The following is a 15,138-nucleotide window of genomic DNA, read 5'->3' as shown; positions in this document are numbered from 1 at the left end:
AAATCACGCCCCCACAACATCCTATCAGTGAAGAATCAAATCCAAAAGTAAATTGCAGTTACCTATTATGGTAGGATTTAAATAAAAGTCTCCAAATAGAAAGACAAAGGATATAATACAACAGATAGCTCACCAAAAAGCTGCAGCCCTTTCACAGTGGTGATACATTTCCGCTTATTACGCATGGCCTTTTCAATTGTAATTTCTTGCTTCTCCTGCAGAAAAAACACAACAGAACAGATTTCATTAACCACTCATACCTATTCCATCTCTGGAACTAAAACTTTATGTAGACAACAAATCAAATATTATATCCTTTATTCTTAACAGCATCACATAACTGATCATTTATATCATCTTAAAGAAACGAAACATACAGTTAAAAACCATTTGAGAAACATAAGTAAGCCTTTGGTTATTAGATTCCCGGTAGGCAAAGCACAAAAAATTACACACAATGAAACTATTGAAACTTTAAAACCTACTTCTCAAATTAGGTTCTCTGACTGGCAAATGGCCAAATTGGATTTATATTATCATTTCAAACACAGCAATGCCCAAGTTTTTTTTCCTAGACATTCTAATTAATCATTATTTAACAGAAGAATACAATTCATAGGACAATAATTAAATAAACAGGAGAATCATTAGAATCGTTTCTAAGTCAACTAATATCCTATTTGGGTTGGAATCAATTGTATGCAAATGAAAGTATTATAACTGAATATAGACAATATAATGGAAGGATTTTCTCACCATTTTAGTAAATAATAGAAAAAATGGCCGCATTCCGCTGTAGATTTTGAAATCGTAACCCACAATTTAACAACCATTTCTAAATTATTCAGAAATTGATCAGAGAAAACTTCAAGTAGAAGAAAAATGAGTTCTCAATCAGAGAAAACTTCAATTTCATGCAAGTTTTTTTGTTCTAATTTCAGGGCTTAACAATGCAAGATTGGAATTTGCATTTGGTTCAAAGAAGATAAACTGATAAGCAAAATGAACTAAAAAAATAGAATCTATTCCAATTTGATTATCCGTTCATGTTCAAAAAGACAAAACGAATAATATATAAGCATCCAAACATCAGTTAAAACTAAACAATTAAAAGCAATAACGCTAAACCATTTCATTGAAGACATAGATAACATATTTGGCTCTTTGTACCTAAAATGGAAAACATTTGCTTTCCTATATGCTCTGAAGTTTGCATTAGTGCTAGAAATTTACAATATATAAAGAGATAATCTCAGAATAAAACACATTTGAAGGAAAAGTAATAAGAAAAGAAAATAGTGTTTTTTACCTATGATCCATGTGAGGAGTAGAATTTCCAGTCACAATTGACAACCCAAGAGCTCTGTAAATCAAATATATAGGAAAAGATCATAAAAAGTGAATTACAGTTTCTAAAATCAGAAAGTAACATTTATTTGAAAAGATTCAGACGCATTTTGGATATAGATAAACAATGGCATGTTAAAAACTAAAATGATAAGGCATTCAACATTCAACATTTACGTAAAAAAAAATGATGCACATGTTATCCATCAATGTTTTGGTAACAAATTCCCAAATTGCCCTCCATATTGCCCAAAAAATTGAACCAAAACAGGACAAATTCACTGCAAAAATCCCATTTTTTTCCTACTTTTGAATGAATCAAGCATGCCATTTTAAGACTGTGTGTAAAAGATTATATAAACCAACTAAAAATCCCATTTTTTCCTACTTTTGAATGAATCAAGCATGCCATTTCAAAACAAATGTAACTTTTGTTCTCAAAACAAATTCACAAAACACACAGACAAAGACACCAACTCAAATTGCAATTTCAAAACAAAAGTAACTTTTGGTCTTAAAACCAAGAACCACATAGAGGTCAAAAATCTAAATGAAGGAAAGTCTACCTTCTCAAGGTGTAATTCTTCACTTGGTATTGCACCCTCCGTAATCATCTGCACATGGTACACCGCAATGCCTGCCAGCCATTGCAGGTTCCACAGTTCCTGCACCTCAAGACTGCAGTTAAGAAATCATCCAACTTCAATACACTATGAACGTACACCTAGTAATGTCATCAAGTGCACCAAGAAACAAATTCGCAGCTCAGATTTTTTTTACACCTAATTTGGCAGCTTACAGAGCAACCATCAATAGTACCATGATTTTGGAAATTTACACATAAAACGTTCTAAATTGTTGTTTGCAAATTATTTTTGAGTGAGAGTGCTGCCTAGCACAATAAAAGTAGTGTACTACAAAATAATAGAAGGGCAACACCTTTACACACTAATACGTATAATTTTCATTTTCTATATGGTTCAGCATGTTTTTGTTAGATGATCAATCTACACACACACATACGCATATGTACATGGATATATACAACATAGAAAATAAACACAACTAAGATAAGGACCACCATCAAAATTGAACGGATAACGAAAATTACCCTTGACATATCACCTTCTTTCCCATCTCTAATGCTATGTCATAAGTCCCTAAAGAAGCTTTGGAATGATTCATTTTTATGTATTTTTGTTCTAAATGCCTAACAATCGGTAATCTAATTGTATCATTGCTTTTTGTTAATTCAACGTTTTAGAATAATTGTCTCTGATGTTTGTATTTCATTGTCAATACCAATTAAAAATGAATGTACAAATGTTTAAAATGCAATGCAATATCTATGATAATGTGATTTGGACATACATAAATTAGTGGTGGAACAGAAATTAAGCTTGGGTGCTCAAATAGTATTTCTCCAAGTGGCTTCCATCGTCCTTGGGAATTATGCACTCCACCATAATCCAGCACAACATACACAGAAAAAAAAAAAAAAAAAAAAGGTTCAAAACCTTGTCGAGAAAGGCATGGGAGATATCCGTGAAAGGCATACCATAGTTGGCTCATCAAGTTAACCATAAATGCTAAACATTTGAATTGGGACCTTTGACTTCCCACTCTGAGGTTTTGAGGTGTAATTCATCATTGATTAATTAGTCTTTGGTAACTCACCAGGAGAACCCCACGTGGAGGACGTGCACCAAGTCGTATATACTTGTCTGGATTCCAAAGAAATTCCTGACCAGAAAACATGGGCATAAATAAAAATTCAGAGGACAGTAGGAAGCCTTTAGGATCCTCTAAAGATTGTGATGATTCATTTGGTGATATCAAAGGAAACAGAGGAGTACCCAACATACCACAATTTCTTCTAGCTCGGCTTTAGCCTCATCAACGCCAGCAACATCAGCAAAGGTTATTTCTTCCCCTTGTTCGGATGCTTTAGCACCAGCAGAGCCCCCAGATTCCCTGTTCCTAATCTGACCAGCTGTTTTCTGTACATAAGAGTGTACTAAATGAGAACCATAGAGCACATGTTTAACAGAACAAAAAGAAAGAGACAAAGGGTTGAAAAAAGCACTGGCTCGCACCTGTGGAGAAGCCCTGCAAGCACAGCAACATAAAACAAAGCTATCTGCATGAAGCAAAGCCGACTCAACTGATATAAACTTTCTTCATCGTTAACTTCTATCAAAATAAACACTGGCAAACAGAAAAGGAAACGTCTTATGAATAGAATTACATGTTAAAACATAAGGGGTTGCCTGTTAGTATATAGTATATAGTTCACCACACACAAATCTAATATAATTTGTATGTATTAGCATAAGTAAGTGATTAGCTTCCAAACTCGATTACTTAGTTGACAAATCTGAACCCTTCAAGAAGCCTTTCTTGTTGCTTATAATATTCTTCAACTTTGTATTTCTTACCTGAGTTCAGAATCCCAACAAAGGTAAGTAAATTTATCAAGCCTATAAGATTTTGAAGCAAGGAAAAATGCCTTGGAACCGAAAAAAAAAAAAAAACATGAAATTATCCTATGTTATCAATATTGATGAAACCATTACAGGTGAACAATGAGGCAAATAAAGCTTAACAAAATAAATGAAGCAATTAGTATGGGAAAATTTGATGGGTTTTGACACCATTCCTCCAATAGCCTCAGCAGTGGTAGTTTCACTTAGCACGCCAACAAAATTTCAAACAGCAATCTTGTTCTAGTACCAGATCAAACACACAATTATTTACGAAAAATATGTAACTTATTTAATAAACTATACAAAGGAACTCATCACAGGTCAAGTACTTTTACAAACTTTCAAAAATATAAATCCCAAGTATAAATCATGTCAAAAATATCAAAACGCTTACGAAATTTTTATCTTTCCATTCCAAAGAGAGACCAATTTCAGGCCAGAATAAAAGATAGACCTCCTCAAGCACACAACAAATTTGAAATAATAATTCCGTAAGACAAACCAGTACAGATAAACACTGAACAACCCTGTTTTTCTTTTCTGCACAAAATCCAGATTCTCAACCATCCAAAAGTTTGAATTCAGTACCTTTTCAATGGCGCGAGAGCGGGAGAGGCCAACTCGGTCCCTTTCGTTATACATTCCTTCACTAATTCCTCCCTAAATACCATGAAAATACAAATCAGAATTTCACCCACTGAACAAAAACCCATCAGCATAGTGTGAAAAATTCACTATTTCACTTAAAGATAGCCACTTTATTGATGGGATTAATCCAAATAAAATCCCAATTTCCAAAAGTAAATTTTCAATTAATTTCTCAAAAGCAATCATTTAAAAAAGCCCAGAAGTATACAAAAATATTACCAGAAAAATAGAGATATATTGAATAAATAAAGAAAAATAACTTAGAAAAAGGGATGGAGGGGAAGCTGTGATGAGGGTCGAAGGCCATGAGATTACCCAGATCGACTTGAATATGCTGCTGCCGGGTCTCCATTGCTGCTTGTAGTTGCTTTTCATCCTCTCCATTCGACAGTCCAGGTCTGCAACCCCCAAAACATACAGAAACGATTAGCTTCGCGGTCGGATTATCAAATTATGCGGTGACAGGACCGACATACACGCAAATAAAAAATTCATCCATTTGTTTTTTTCTGAATCCATAATTCAGATTCAAGTTCAAATTCAACGGAAAAAAAAAACATAAATCCATAAAAAATTTATGGATGAGTAGGTATCTTTAGAGAGTTTACCTCAACAGGGAAAAATTTAAATGAAAATTGAAGCTTCAACGATGAGTGGGTATTTTAGAGAGAAAATCAAGCAGCTGAAGAGCACTGCCGCAGCTCCATCAAGTAACACGACCAGTACAGCAAAGCAAGAGGGAAATATGGAGTCCTCGCCTCAGGCTCGTATGAGAGCTGGTTGGGTTCAACTCCTGAGACTCTCGTGTCCCGTTAACTACAGGCCCCCATAATTTTCTCTAACTGTCCCCCCTCTCCCACTCATGAAATCGAGGATCTGCAGCAATGGCGCTGAGATCCCCACTCCTCCCTCTCCCCCTCTCTCTCTCGCTCTGTCTATCGGAGGCATGGCCTCCCATCCCGAAACCCTCACTGAATGACAGCAAACCCAAACCCACCCCAATCTGTCTCAAACGCACAGGACAAAATTGCCCTTCCAACCCAACCACAATACCAGCCCAAACCTCACGGTTTTGTTGTAAATAGCGTGAAATCGAGTGGCTCCCTGATAAGCCATATAGACAAAATTACCCTCTGAAATTTTGAGAATTACCTTCCCATTCAGCTGGTATTGTTGCATGGCTTTGTTGTAAATAAAGCAAAATCAAAACAAACGTGAACAGTGCCTGCCCTCCCCCTACTTTAGAATAAGTAATTTGTCAGAAACTCACACTTTTGCCACTCCCATGTCGAAACACACGGATATTCACAAAATATGAAATGAAAGTTACACACTTAAGCTAACGACACAATAAACACTCAGGCAATAGTAGCACCCATTAGAAACTCAACTCCAGCGCACCGGATTCAAAGACTCCGTACAGTAATTCGCGATTCAAAAACTAAAATCAAACACAACCACATAAATATTACAAAATCATGGATTGACCAAAAAAATGTTCATTTCCTAAGAGCATGTTCACCGGTATAAAATGAATAGTAAGAACAATTCAACTGTCTTGTCCAGGGGTGGATGTTTATTAGGATCAAGGTGGTCATCAGACAATTAAATATATACGTGGAGAAGTTTTTTGAGGACTCTTTGAATGTTTGGTGCAAGTTATATTTGTGTTTACCAAATGTTTAATGTAATGTCGGTTAGGCATATCTCGATAGGTTGCATTGACAATACTCGACAAATTCTCTCAATATCACTCATTAGATTGCTGAATCATATGCCGATATCTGTTGACATGTACGCAATAAACTGAATTCTTTTTTGCCGCGCTTTGCGCTCTATTTCTATCTAAAAAATTTGGACCTTTAACAATGGAACACCCCAAAATTCGAATATTAAATCCGTCACTGACATTGTCCTTGTCCTTTTCACTCTAAAACGGATCGACTTGCTCCCAAAGTGAGTGCTCAAAAAATCTGTTCATACTTGATACGCTCATCTTATATATAAAGTCGGCCGGCTTTTGAATAGTGATTTTTGGGGGTCACACGCTTCACCCAAATAAATAGATAGAAATGCCCCTCAAACAAAAAAATTTGAAAGCAGCTCAAAATAATGCATCAAATGTGGCAAGAGTATTTTCGTCATTTCAACAGTGCTTTTTAATAATTAATTTTTTGTACAGTTTTTATTTTTTTATTTTATATAATTAGTACCTCATAATAAATTAGTAATAATGTGACTAATCAGATGTTCATTAAATATTATTTTCTATATTTTGAAACACGTTCAAAACATCTTAAGAGGTGTGTAATGCCGATTATAAAAAAAGTCTTTTGCACCCGCATAATAATGTGATTAAATTAGTTGTCAAATGATTTTTTTTTTTTGAACAAACGGTATTATCTATACTAAGAGTGAGGGGATGGACTTAGCCTGACAATAGGCTAGCAATAATGTAATTCAATCAATTGTTTATTAAATATTATTTTCTATATTCTTAATATAAATTCAATAGAAGCCGATTTTATTATGTGAATTCATCTGCTTTGATTGGTTTATGAGGGTTTCCTCTAGCATGATCTAAGATTATTCATTTACTTCAAATATTTGACTTACTTTTATCAATTTACGGATATAATTATATTTAAAATGCGTAAGTCACGCTTAACACGTTGTGATTCAAAAAAATACCTTTTGCACGCGCTCCTCACGCGCATGTCGCGCTTAACATGATGTCTAACCGCCCTAAGTGACTAAAATACACATATCACATAAGCCTCAAGGGCAACAATCCACTGGTAAAACTTGTAGTTATCTCTCATAGGAGGAGCATTATTGTAATTCAGCTCACACTCCATTTCAGCGGGAAAAATGTATTCGCGAGAACTCAAGAAGCAGAGCCTGAAACTCGTTATTGATTTTTCAAGAAAGCAGAGTCTTGGAGGAGAGAGAAAGAGAGAACTGGAGAGAGAGAGAGAGGGAGAAATGAAGCTTGAAGCTTGATTTTGGAATTGGTTTTCTGCAAACTACCGTTTAGGGTCAATTCTACGTACTTTTGTTTAGGGTCAGGAATTGGTCGTTGGTGTTCCAAGATTTTCTTATATTTCTTCAATTCCTTGGTTTTTTTTAAGTGGATTTCTGCTAAAGAATTCGAATTTCCCTGCTGCAGTGTGGTTTTTTTTTTATAGAACAAGAATTGGTGTACTGTAATGTGATTGTTTCTTTGATTTCTCAATTTGGTTTCTTGACTTTTTTCTGTTCCAAAAATTGCTTATCTTTAGCTTTGTTCCTCGGTTTTTCGATTGGGGTTCTGCTACTTTGGTGTTGAAAATTTTGGTTGGAAAATTTGATGTTGGTTGCTGGATGTAGTTGTATTCTGCAGAATGCAGAAGCTGGAAAATTTCGTACTCTTTCCTTCTTGGAAAGGAGGCTAAGTTAGAAAATTGGTCTCCCTATATAGCCTAGAAACAATTCCTAATTCTGTCATTCCACCATGTTAATTGAGTTACATTTATCCTAGAAACCAGTTTTTCGAGCGGTTGTAACTCCTTTCTCCTTCGAAAGGAACCAAGGTTAGAGAAGTTGTTATGGATTTCTTATATAAGAATGATTGTTACAGTTAATATAAGTCAAACTGAATGTACTAGTAAATAAACGACCAATGTGCTACTTTAGCTGTGTTCGTCAGTCTTCCTAGTGGGGGTTTCTGCTACTTTGGGGTTGGATTTTGGAATTGGATGTTGGTTGAACATAGCAAAGCAAGTCGCTGGATTAAATTGTTGGAATGCAGAATTCAGAAAATTTGTAATTCTTCCTTCTTGCAATGGAACCACAGAAAATTTGTAACTTCCCTAATTCTGTCATTCGATTTCTGCATCCGGTAGATTATTGTTACAGTTAGTATTACTCTAACCTAATGTACTACTAATTTACACAGAAATGGCTACTTAGCTGGCTTTTCTTAAACAAGAAATCATGAAGGGAAAATAGTTTAGCTTTTACGTCTGCTAGTTGATTGTGCTGTAGCAGAGTCATTCCAGCTTCTGAGTTCTGCAATCATAACATGTTGTGTTTGTTTAGGTTGGAGTAATTACTTTGCATCGAAGAGAAAGTACCATATGATAATCCCAGTGGATGATGAGTGGCATAAGCCTCTGGTTAATGGTAGCCTTGATCTTCCTACCCACCTCTTACACGGCTTGATTCACTGTAATGGGTTTGCTCACTTGGTCTGCATCAATGGACTCGAAGGGGGTTCAAAGCATCTCTATGGCAGAGAGATTATGGATCTTTGGGACAGAATTTGCACTAATCTTCGAACCAGGTAAAAGAAAACCCTCCATTTCCTGATTTTGCAATTACTTAATTGAAATCCGTGACTTGGTTTTGATGTTTTCTCCCTTTTCCAGGAAAAATCACCATTGAGGATGCCTCTAAGAAACGTTCAATGAATCTACGCGTTCTCCATGGTGTTGCTTATGGCCATTCTTGGTTTGGTAGGTGGGGTTACCAATTCTGCCATGGCAGTTTTGATGTGACAGAACACAATTATGAATGAGCAATAGAGATTCTCAGCTCATTAGAACTTGGAAGGATCCTTCAAGATTTCATTGACATGGACGAGTGTGAAGAACTGAAACAGATAATTCGCTATTACGGAAGTTTGAGTGAAACAAAGTTGATCACAATCAAAGATCTTATCTGCTTTATGCTAACTGTCAAGTCTAGTGTTCCTGGACAGAAGAAGTCATGGGTCCTGCTGCTGTTTCATCTTTCACTGTAAAATCTGCAACCAAAGTTACCCTCCAGATCAAGCCCTCGATGAAGGAAAAGTCTCCGAGGTGCAGGAAGTTCGGTACTATTATTGCTCACATGGATAGCTGATGGCCTACAAGAAGACTCGAGTTTGCAGCGGATGTGATTGTGAATGCATTGCAAGAAAAGAAAGAAAGCGTTCATGGTTGGATGACCCGGCAAGATGTGCGAGATGCAGCTAGCTTACGTATTGGAGATACTGGCCTCTTGAACTGTGCTGAAATCAATGAATAATGTGATAGTTGGGAATCACATCGTGTGCTGTGCAGTGAACGCAGCAACTCAGGTTTTGGAGTACACAGTGATCTTGCAGATGGGGTTAAGGTCTTGGAACCTGAGAAAGAGAGTTGCTCAGTCTTTCCAATCAGCAACTCTAGTTCCTGGAGTTGATGTTTACAATGATGTGCTTTATCTATATGAGCACGTGCTGTTGGGATACCCATACCCGGAATCAGAGCTAGTAGATTTGGCTACTCAAGCAGTGTTAGATGCCAAGCAATTCGTGAAGGAATGTTCATTTAGGGATGATGAAGAGCAGTTGTTGACATTCTTTTGCCAACTCTTGCCCAGTTCGACTGATAAGGAAATCGAATTCAAGAGGGGGTTGCCGCCTGGTGAAGTAGTAGTTATGCCACAGCATTCAACAATTAGAGAGCTAAAGCAAGCAGCTGAGAGTGCACTGAGAGATACTTATTGTATCATAGAACGGTTTGTGGTCATGGGAATTAAAGGCTTGGATGAAATGGTAGTACTTTTTGGAGTAGCTAAATCAGGAGCAGAAGTTGGTGTCAGAGGAAGTGGGATAGATTTAGACACACCACTGAGTTGTGGCAACATACACGCTGCTGCGGAATTGAGGATGCTGACACTGTGCCACCGCTGTTTCTATGCTCTGCATGTTGTGTTTCACCGGTGCCTCCTAGAATTCAACCCAGTCTCAGGTTCAACTGCTCTGAAGCTTTTTCCATTTGTTGCAGAGAGCCAGAGATTGAATAAGGACGGGTGTGGGTAGGGGTACTAATGCAAACTGATGCAAATGATATGTGCTGATAGCTACCAGCCTAGGAATGACAATGCATAAAGATTTGCGAATATTCTTGTACCTTGGATCATAGTAACTGTAAATGTCATACCAAAATTCATTCGTTCACACACACGCGCATCTCTGTCTCTGTCTCTCACTCTCACTCTCTCTCACTAATTCACACACACGCGCAGTCAGGTAGTTCAGTGACTGCTGCAATATGATAAAAATGCAGAATGATGTTTAGATGGCATGCTTGAAGTTCTTCGAGAAACATTGCATCCTGACTTGATACGAGAGAGTGAAGAAAGGCCTGAAAAACAAGAAGCAGGCTTTACTAGCAAAATTTTAGTGTTTAATTACTTAAATGACTGAGAAAACTGAGTACTTTCATTTTTAAACATCAAGCAAGTGAACTGACCTAAGGCTAGGCTTTAGAAAAAGGGGGCTCTGCATGGTTTTCCCTTTCTTTTGGATAAATTTCCTTCAGGTTTCGGAACTCTCTTGCGCTGCTTAGAAGGCTGGACGGAAAGAAATGGAGGAACTGAAGCACTGGCCTTTCTTGAAAATGCTTTGACCTGAAGTTTTATGCAGTAAATTTAGACGAATTCAATTGAAGGTAAAATGAAAGCAGTATATATATATATACACGGCAATCATACTACAGTCAGAGACTTTCCTTGCAAGAAATACAGCAATAGCGATGACGATCTGGTTCACGTAATGTTCTTTTACAAATCTCACAGCACCCTTCATCATTGGCAGAGTCATTTTTTGATCCAGAGCGGGGAAGTGGAGTCTGAGGTAGAACCAATTTCTTGTTGGATCTATATGGCTGAAAAACCGACGAAAAAAGAAGAAGAAACAGATGAAGAAGGAAAACACATTAAAGAATTTTGTAAAGAAGGAAAACACATGAATAATTAATGTACCTGAATTTGGGAACAATCCATATGCTTTTTCATGGCATCAAGTGGGACAGCACCCTGATAGATATAGTGGTAAATTTGCAATGTTCGGTGATGTCGATGATCACCAGAATCAATGCAGTACTGGCAGGCTGCTGTGTTGCAATCAACACAGTATCTGTTCCTTTCATTCAAGTATCTGTTCTTTTCATTCTTGTCTACAGGATGATCTGGACAGGCATCGAAAAAGATTATTTTTATAAATGAATCGAGCCACTCGGGCTTTTGATTTCCATTCATAACTTCCTTTTTGCTTAAATTTTTTTCCCTCGTCAAGCTTTCATTCCTCAAGTCGCTTGCAACTTCAACTACTTCATCCCTGCTTCCATTAAGTTGATAATTCCCCTACAAAACAAGGTTTTAAGGACGAAAAGTCAGGAAAAGTTCTTGTCTTGGCAATGAATTGTGATGCTTCAATCTTCATCACCCAAAACAGACACAAGTGCTACGTCTTTTGTCACCAATGCCACGACTGCTCACTTGCGGTTGCAAAAAGAATAGCGGCAAACAGATTCTCCACCCTAGAGTGGCAGGATGTAGGTGAAGAGACCATCCATTTACGACGAGAGGTCTCATTCAGCCTTACTAATTAAAGTATGAATTTACTTGATGCAAAATGCAGCAAAAATGGAAACACCGAGACAATGGTATGAACCGCAAGCAACTAAAATGCAAAGTCTAACAAAAAAGATTGGAAGAAAGCCAAGGTCATGACTAGGCAACAGTAGCAAGAGCACAACATGAGGGACATCATGCCAAACCATGAAGCACAAAATCTCAAATTGTTCATCTTATAAACGACATTACGAGCTCGTTTGGATATGCTTTTAAAATGACTAAAAACGCTTTTGGTGAAAATGTTTTTGAAACCAATCCTTAGTAAAAATACAAGTAAATTCTGGAAAATCACTTAAAGTCATTCCTAGAAGTAGCATATAACTGATGCTTCTTGCAGAAAGCACTTTAAGTGCTTTTGGAACCAAAAAATATTTTCTCTAAAAGCGCTTTTAGTCATTTTAAAAGCACATCCAAACGAGCCCTACTTCTCTTGCAATTAACATGGCGGATCCAGAAACTTAATTTTGCCCAAGGGGTCTACATACATGTGAAATTTCATTAGTTCCTTAATGAATATTACTTACAAAGATAAATAAGAAACTTATACTATTTGCAAAAGCCAGACTTAAAATCTCTTATTTAAAAAAAAATACTCCTAGACAGTATTGCTAAAGGACTTAATATATAAAACACAGTCAGTAAGTATTTCTGTATTTCATGGCAAAAGAAGGAAATTATTGGGAATCCCCTCATTCGACTTTTTGTTCGGTAATAAAATCCCCTTATTTGATTTGAGTGAATTTAATTATTGTCTTGCTTTCTTGTTTGCGGGAAAATGCCTTGTCTTTAAAATTGTTCTCGTTTTTCTAACCATGTTCTAATTAATATATCTAAACGACATGGATAGTGACTCAAACTTGGGTTCATAGAAGGGACCGTACTACAACAGCCAACTTGGTTAAGCCTAAGTTTGTGACTCTAAAGTCACATGCAAAACAATACATACAACTCTCAAATAGTTAAGATGGCACCGGTATGGTGTCGCTCAAGGACTCTCTAATGGTCAAGTTAGTTGTGTTTCAGTATAAACGTAAGACTAGTAGGCTTAGAGCGTGAAGGATGGTATACCTTCAATGGAGGATGATTGGGGGTACTTATAACGATGATTGGAGAGTCTCTATAGGAGTTTTTTTTTTTTTTTTTTTTTTGCACAAATAATATTATCTACATTAAAAGGGAAGGGGTATGTTTAGCCTCACAATGGGCTAGCAATAATGTGGTTCAAACTTACCGTTGGCGAGAATCGAACATAAGACCTTTCACTTACAAGTGAAGAATAATAATACTAGACCGTAATACAAAGTGGTGAGTCCCTATAAGAGTTGTGTTTGTACCATACTTAGGACCTCCGTATTTAGACCTCGTATAAATAATCGGGGGACCCAAATGTAATTATGTAATAAATGAAGGAGCAAATATGTAATAAGTAAGGAGTCCTTATTCTATTAAAGGACTCCTCACTCTTCTCATTAGGGGAGGCCAATTCTTAGGCCATAGGAAGAGCTCTCTCACCCTCAGAAGCTCTCACCCTCTCATCCTCAATCCTCTCAGAGAAATACAATATCAGTGTGGACGTAGCCCAAACATTGGGGTGAACCACGATACATGTTGTGTTATTTACTTTCTTGCAGATTCACGATCAAATTTACGTTGTTCCAAGACCTCCGGTTTTGTGCATCAACATTTGTCGCCGTCTGTGGGAAACGACACGAAAAGCTATGTCGGTCCTCTCTCAAATTTTTCATATCACCACCCTGAATCTGCAGAAACCCAAGAACCAAACACCAAATAAATCAACCTAACCCAGTTTCCAGAATCCCCAAAAACTCAATTGAATTCAAATGAATCCCTTACTTCTGTAAAATGGCTGACATCGTTCCAGCTTCAACCTCTGTTCATCCCAGGAGCTCACAAATCCCGGTCGATTTCTTTGTCTCCAAGAAACATCCTGGCCTTCCATGTGGTGAATTAGGTTTCCTCGATTCCTCCAGCGACACCGTTTACAAAGTCACCCATCAATCTCCCAAGACTTCTTCTCACAAACGCGTGCTGCTTGATGCCACCAGAAATCCTCTGTTTTCTTTGCACCGCAAAGATCATGGAAGCTAGGAAGGATACAAAGGGGGGAGATAGTGAGGAGAAATGCTTGAAATTTAGAGTGAAGAGAATGAAAAATAAGCTTACCAGAACTGAGTTGAAAGTGTTTCTTGTTGGTGAGAACTCAGCAGATCCAGCCTGTGATTTCAAAGTGAAGGGCTTTCCTTTCCAGAAATCTTGCACCATCTACAAAGGCAATGAGATAGTTGCTCAGACGAGGGATTTTTAAACAGAAGAACATCATCTCCACGGAGCCACCTCATCTCTCACTGTCTCTTTACTCTCTTAACTATAAACCCACCGCATCTCTCACTCCCACTCTAATCATTTCTTTAAGCAAAACCCATTTCAGATTTTAGAAAACCCATTTGAAAGTTCAAAACTTTGTCGGAACAGTGTGCTTGAAGTCGAAGAAGACAGAGATTGTGGCGCAGGGCGAGTCGGCGCACGAGGTTCACGTCGAGTACGAGGAGTTCAAGACTCAGATCACTACCTTGTTCTTCGCCGCTCACTCTGGGAATTTGGCGCTCGTTAGGAAGCTCCTGAGTTATGGAGCATTTCAGGGATGAATCCCTATCTCACGAAAGGGAGGTAGAGACGAACTCCGGAGAGAGTGAGAGAGAGGACGAAACTGCCACAAATTTTGAGGTCCGATGGCCACCGTCGATGTTTGATCGTATCCGATCTCCGCCGTCCGTCGGTCTCTGATTTCCCTTTCTTCTCAGCGGCGGTGGATCTCTGGTAAGGCTCCGCCGTCCAGTTCTCAATCTCACGGTTTCCGGGAAGCGATCAAGAGGGGCCATGGCCAACCCCAGTACCTCGACAAATTACAGGGAAGTTAGTGCAAATCAAAGATGCTCTGTATGCTGCAGACAACCTGTTGGATGAGATCAATGACCCATCCCCTGCATCTTCCTTTTCTGAGAAAGCAAAAGTGGAATAAAGGAAAAGAGGAAAGAAGAAAAGCAAAAGATAAACTTCCTATCATTATGATTCCTTATGTCTGGAGGTGGAGAAACAAAGAGAGGTGCAACAGAAAAGACAAAAGAAAAAGGGAAGAAGATAAAGAAAAAGCAGACGGAGTAATGGCATAATTATGGGCGTGACCCATTGAGCAGGCCCTGCCCCCCGCAAC

At 37.7% G+C, this 15,138-nt stretch overlaps 1 long non-coding RNA gene and 1 pseudogene across 2 annotated transcripts; one reads left to right on the top strand and one right to left on the bottom strand.

Annotated features, from left to right (window-relative positions):
* Positions 1-3,563: 3,563 nt before the first annotated feature.
* Positions 3,564-5,415, bottom strand: LOC126610261 (uncharacterized). 2 transcript variants are annotated; one of them, XR_007618438.1, is made up of 4 exons: positions 5,090-5,415; positions 4,797-4,879; positions 4,422-4,493; positions 3,564-3,785 (listed from the first exon to the last, which is right to left on the bottom strand). It is a non-coding gene; the product is annotated as an uncharacterized LOC126610261 (long non-coding RNA). The 2 variants fall into 2 exon arrangements; XR_007618437.1 differs by lacking the exon at positions 3,564-3,785 and having other exon boundaries at positions 4,245-4,493; positions 5,090-5,414.
* A 1,978-nt stretch (positions 5,416-7,393) lies between these two features.
* On the top strand, positions 7,394-10,606 carry LOC126609928 (PHD finger protein MALE MEIOCYTE DEATH 1-like; annotated as a pseudogene).
* Positions 10,607-15,138: the final 4,532 nt, after the last annotated feature.

The sequence above is a fragment of the Malus sylvestris genome, chromosome 17, assembly GCF_916048215.2.
Source record: "Malus sylvestris chromosome 17, drMalSylv7.2, whole genome shotgun sequence".
NCBI classification, from domain to species: Eukaryota; Viridiplantae; Streptophyta; class Magnoliopsida; order Rosales; family Rosaceae; genus Malus; species Malus sylvestris.
The sequence above is the reverse complement of the archived record's forward strand: the minus strand, read 5'-3'. Positions and strand labels throughout refer to the sequence as shown.